This window comes from Mirounga leonina, unplaced genomic scaffold, assembly GCF_011800145.1.
Source record: "Mirounga leonina isolate KUSES-001 unplaced genomic scaffold, KU_Mleo_1.0 Mir_180, whole genome shotgun sequence".
In the NCBI taxonomy this organism is placed as follows: domain Eukaryota; kingdom Metazoa; phylum Chordata; class Mammalia; order Carnivora; family Phocidae; genus Mirounga; species Mirounga leonina.
In genome coordinates, this window is record NW_023270469.1 from 26,730,551 (window position 1) to 26,737,027 (window position 6,477).

The following is a 6,477-nucleotide window of genomic DNA, read 5'->3' on the forward strand; positions in this document are numbered from 1 at the left end:
GTTTTTTCTTAAGTGAGTTGGCACTTTTGCTTCTGGAAAGATAAAGTAGTCCCACTCTTCTCTATTCCTCCAAATAAGTACAATTAAAAACCCTGGAACTTAGATGTAAAACAAATACAAGAAGACTCTGAACAACAGCACGGGGAAGGCAGACAGGCTAGGAAAGGTGGGACCCAAGCAAGAACATGGGGTGAGTTCCTTGGATTTTCGCTCTGCCTCGTACATTGCCCTCTAGATGCTGAGGCAGTCAGCCACCGGGAATTGCCAGTGGGCACAGACTAAAAGAAAGCTCCAACAAAAGCCTGCTCTATCTAGTCTGAAAGGGGGCATCCTGGCAAGACAGAAAACTTTTAGATGATAACCATCTACGCCAGCTAAAAACCACAGAAAAAAAAATGTGGCCCCACCCTCACTCACACCAGCAAAGGCTCAATGGGGAGCCCAGACTTCCACCCTCAGCAGGCGTCCCCAACCAACAATGAGGCTCCCTGCTGCCATGTCAGTGGAGACCACATGGGGAGCTGACGATAATGAGGCACCTCTCTCCCTCTTCTCTGGGGTGGTATCGGAGGAAGTCTAGTGGAAACTCAGGACTTTCACCACTGCCCTGAAGAAGTGAGGCCACCTCCCCTGTGGTGTCAGTCAAGAACAACCCTACCCAACAAGAATGAGGAGATCTGCCCTCCCACTTGTCAACAGAGGCCAAGTAGAGAATCTAGACTTCTATCTCCACTTGGCTGTAACCAGGTGCTGGCTGGCCCCCACCCCCCATCCCCTGCTGGAGCAGAATCAGAGAATACCAGCTAAAACAGAAAGTTTAAATAAGATCTAGAGTCTCATAATATGAAAGTGTCCAGATTTCAAAACATCACTAATACCAAGAATCAGAAAGATCACAAATGAATAAAAAAAAGACAACCAAGGGGCACCTGGGTGGCTCAGTTGGTTGAGCGTCCAACTCCTGGTTTTGGCTCGGGTCATGATCCCCAGGGTCATGAGATCAAGCCCAGTGTCAGGCTCTGCACTCAGCGGGGAGTCTCCTTGAGATCCTCCCCCTCTCTCTCTTCTCCTTCACCTGCTCATTCTCTCTCTCTCTCTAAAATAAATAACCTTAAAAAAAAAAAGACAACCAAGAAATTTCAAAACTGAGATGACAGAGATGTTAGAATTCTCTGACAAAGTGTTAAAGCACCCATAATTTTAAAAAATGGTTCAATGAAACAAATGAAAATATAAGTCTCAGTAAACAAACAGAAGGTGTAAAGAAAACTAAATAGAAATCTTAGAACTGAAAAGTACAATCACTGAAATAAAAAACTCAGTGGGTGAGCTCAACAGCAGGATAAAGGAGACAGAGTGAACTGGAAGATGGAACAATAGAAATTGATCAGTTTGAACAACAGAGAGAAAGTAGACTGAAAAAAAATAATAATAAAGAGGAACAGAGCCTCGGGGACTTCTGGGATTGTAACAAAATATTTAATACTTGTTTTATCAGAGTCCCAGAAGGAGAGGATAAAGAGGGCAGGTCTGAAAAAGTACTTGAAGATAATGGCTGAAAACTTCTCAAATTTGGTAAAGGATATAAACCTACAGATTCAAGAAGCTGAATGAATGCCAAAGAGGACAATCCAAACAAAGCCACTCTGAGATACATCAAAATTAAACTTCTGAAAGCTCAAAGATGAAGGAAAACATCTTGAAAGCAGCCAGAAGAAAACAAGACCTTACATATAAGGGAAAAACAATTGGAATGACAATAGATTTCTCATCAGAAACCATGGAGGCCAGAAGGAAGGGGCAAAATAATTTTTAAGTGCTAAAAGAAAAGAACTGTTAACCCAGAATCCCATACCCATTGGCAGTGTTCTTCAGGAATAAAGGAAAATCTAGACATTTTCAGATGAAGGAAAACTAAGAAAATTTATACCTACCCTAAAAAAAAAAAAAAAAAAAACCCAAAGGGAATTCTCTAAACAGAAAGAAAACAACAAAGGAAGGAGCCTTAGAACATCTCCCAAGAGGGATGAAAGAACACAGTAAGCAAAAATGTGGGCAGGGGCGCCTGGGTGGCTCAGTTGGTTAAGCGACTGCCTTCGGCTCAGGTCATGATCCTGGAGTCCCAGGATCGAGTCCCAGGATCGAGTCCCAGGATCGAGTCCCGCATCAGGCTCCCTGCTCGGCAGGGAGTCTGCTTCTCCCTCTGACCCTCCTCCCTCTCATGCTCTCTGTCTCTCATTCTCTCTCTCTCAAATAAATAAATAAAATCTTTAAAAAAAAAAAGTGGGCAAATGCAATCATCTTTCTTTTTCTTCTTGAGTTTTCTAAACTATATTTGACAGTTAAAGCAAAAATTATTACACCACCTGGTGTGGTTCTAAAATATATAAAGAGAGGGGCACCTGGGTGGCTCAGTCGTTAGGCGTCTGCCTTCGGCTCAGGTCGTGATCCCAGGGTCCTGGGATCGAGCCCCGCATTGGGCTCCCTGCTCCATGGGAAGCCTGCTTCTCCCTCTCCCATTTCCCCTGCTTGTATTCCCTCTCTCGCTGTGTCTCTCTCTGTTAAATAAATAAATAAAATCTTTAAAAAATAATAAAATAAAATACATAAAGAGAAAAACTTAAAAACAAATTATAAATTGGGAAGGGTAGAGTGACCTAAAGGGAGGTAAGATTTCTCTATTTCACTCAAACTGGCAAAATGATCATATCAGTAGACATCAAATTATAGACAATGCAATACCACAGCAACCACTAACAAGCTGTACAAAAAGATACGCTCAAAAACATAATAGGTAAACCGAAGTGGAATTGTAAGAAATATTCAAGTAACTCATGGGAAGGCATGAAAAAGAAAACACAAAAACAAAAAAAAGAACAGACAAAACAGAAAATGAAACAGCAGATTGAAGCTCTAGCCTATCAAGAATTACACTAAATGCAAATGGTCTAAATACACCAGTTAAAAATTAGATATTTGCCAGACTGGATTAAAAACCACAACCAAATATATGCCATCTCCAAGAGACTCACTTCAAATGTAATAATATAGGCAGATTGAAAATTAAAGAATGAAAGAAGTTGTATCATGAAAACACGAATCAAAGGAAAGCAGGAGTGATTATATTAATATCAGCTAAAGTAGACTTCAGAAGAAAAAAAAATTAGACAGAGAAGGACAGTATACACTACTAAAAAGATCAATCTGTTGAGAAGATATAACAATTCTAAATAAGCATGTACCAAACAAAAGACCTGCCAAATATGTGAAACAAAAACTGCTAGAACTTGGGGTACCTGGGTGGCTCAGTTGGTTAAGCATCTGCCTTCAGCTTAGGTCATGATCCCAGGGTGCTGGGATAAAGCCCCGCATTGGGCTCCCTGCTCAGAGGGGAGCCTGCTTCTCCCTCTGCCTCTAGCACTCCCCCTGCTTGTGTTCTCTCTCTTGCTCACTCTCTCTCAAATAAATAAAATCTTAAAAAAAAACTAATAAAACTGAAGAGAAATAGGCAAATCCACAATAATAGTTGAAGACACCAATAGCCTTCTCTCAACTATTGATGGAACAACGAGTTAATCAGCAAGGATATAGAAGAACTCAGTGACACCATCACCAAATATCCAATCAATATTTATATGACAATCCACTCAAGAAATTAAATGCTTTTCTCCTAAGATTAAGAAGAAGGAAAGGATGTCAGGTCTCACTACTTTTACTCCACATAGTGTTGAAAATTCTAGCCAATGCAAAAAGGTAAGCAAAGGAAGTAAAAGACATACAGACAAGAAAGAAAGAAAACTCTCTATGTGAAGATGACATGATTATGTAGAGAATCTCACAATGATGCTGGAACAATTGGACATCCACAGGCTAAAGGGGAAAAACAACATCAACCTATGTCTTGTACCTCCTACAAAATTTAACTCAAGATGGATTGTAGACTTATATGTAAAACACAAAACTATTGAACTTTTAGAATAAAACATAGGAAAGAATCTTTAGGATCAAGCACTAGGCAAAGAGTTCTTAGACTTGGCTTCAAAAGCACAATCCATCGAAGGGAAAGTTGATAATTTGGACTTCATTGAAATTTTCAAATTTTGCTTTGTGGAAGATCTTGTTAAGTGGATGAAAAGACAAGCTACAGACTGGGAGAAAATATTTGTAAAACACATACCCAAGAAAGGACTAGTATCTAGAATATATAAAGAACTCTCAAAACTCAACAACAAAAAAGCAAATAATCAAACTAGAACATGAACAAAAGACATGAAGAAATATTTCACTGAAGATGGCACACAGATGGCAAATTAGCACATGAAAAGATGTTCAACAACATCAACCATTAGGAATGCAAATTTAAACTGTAGTGAGATATCATGACACATTTATCAGGATGGCTTTAAAAAAAGAAAAAAAGAAGAGAGGTAGTGACAACCATAAATGCTGGCAAGGATGTGCAGAAACGGGATCATTCATACATTGCTGGTAGGAACGTAAAATGGTATAGCCGTTCTGGAAAACAGTTTGGCAGGTGTTTTTTTTTTTTTAAGTAAACCCAATTACCATATGACCCAGTAATTGCACTCCCAGGCATTTATCCCAGAGCAATAAAGACTTATGTTTGCACGAAAACCTGTACATGAACGTTTATAGCAGCTTTATTCATAATAGTCCCAGACTGGAAACAACCCAAACGTTTTTCAATGGATGTATGAATAAACTGTGGTACATCCATATCATGGAATACTACTTGGCAGTGGAAGGAATGAACTATTGATACATGCAGAAACTTGGATAAATTTCCAAAGAATTATGCTGAGTGAAAAAAAGCCATTCCCCGAAGATCACATACTTATGATTCTAATTTTATAACATTCTGGAAATGACCGAAGTATAGAAATAGGGAACAGATTGGTGGTTGCCCGGGGTGAAGGAGGGGTGAGAGTGTGAGAGTGGGAGGGCAGTGGTTGTGGCTATAAAGGGCAACATGACAGATAGACCTTGGTGGGGATGGAAACGTTCCGTATCTTGACTGTTTCAATGTCAGTATCTGGGTTGTGATATTGTACTCTAACACAGATGTCACCATTGAAGGAAACTGGGTGAAGGTCCATGAATCTCTCTGCACTGTAGCTTACAATTTCATGTGACTCTTCAACTATCTCAAAACGTTTAATTAAAAAAAATCTTTAGAGGATGCCTGCTGAGTGGCTCAGATGGTTGGGCATCTGCCTTCGGCTCAGGTCATGATCCCAGGGTCCTGGGATCGAGCCCCACATCGGGCTCCCTGCTCAGTGGGGAGTCTGCTTCTCCCTCTCCCACTCCCCCTGCTTGTGTTCCCTCTCTCGGTGTGTCTCTCTCTGCCAAATAAAAAAAATCTTTAGGTGACAGTAGTTCACACAGAGAGTAGATTGGGTGAAAATGATGAAGATGGAGAAGGAAGATATATATATAGAGAGAGAGCACACACACACGAGCGAGCAGGGGGAGGGGCAAAGGGGGAGGGAGACAGGGAACCTCAAGCGGACTGCCTGCTGAGAGCAGAGCTACATGCAGGGCTCAGTCCCACGCCCCTGAGACCATGACCCAAGCTGAAATCAGTAGTGGGACACCTAACTGACTGAGCCACCCAGGCACTCCAAGAAGATTATTGTGAACACTTTTGTTGTGGGGATTGTTGGCCAAAAGTCCTCCAGAGGTTTCTGTCAAAAACAGTTTGCTGTAATGGATCAAGTGCTGGGGGCTCTGTAGGCTGGGGTTTGAGGCAAAGCAGGTGGGGTCAAGTTTGGGAGATGCATGGGGAGTTCAGAAGGTCGAGACCCAGGCCAGCTTGGCCAGCAGGGACCAGTGCAGCTGCTTCCTCCCCTGGCCCTGTGGGGCTGGTTAGCTCAGGCCCAGGGTGGGAGGCTGCTGGGGGTCCTGGGGGCACCCTTGGTGGTCCCAGGCACCACAGTGACTATGCAGGGAAATGTTCAGGGAAAGGGAAGTAGCCCACTAAGAAGCTCCCTGGGCAAGCCTGGGCAAGGCTGAGGCCCAGTGTCTTAGAGGCAGGGGCATGGACGCCCCGGGTGAGTGCGGTGGTTCTTGGTTTCTCCATGCCTTAGGCCTATCTCTCTGAGGACACCTGGACCAGGCTTCCACCTGGAGGCATTTTCCTTTCTCAGGGTTCCTGTTGTCCAGCTGTGGCCTTTTGTTTCCTTGTTGTTGTTGTTTGTTTTGGGGGTTTTTTTTGGTTTGTTTTTGTTTTTTGGTGGGCAGCAAAGCAGGTTTATCGAGCAATAGCAAAGTGATGGTACAAAGCTCTGAGGAGGGGGGGACCTGAGAGCGTTGCCCTTTTGTTTTGTTTTGTATATTTGATCTAAAGCAGCCGGATAGCGTGCATCAGAATCACCTAGGAGCTTGATAAAAAACAGACTTGTGGGCACTACTCCCAGAGATTCTGATTTCACCTGGGGTGGGGCAGGGGGTTTGCAT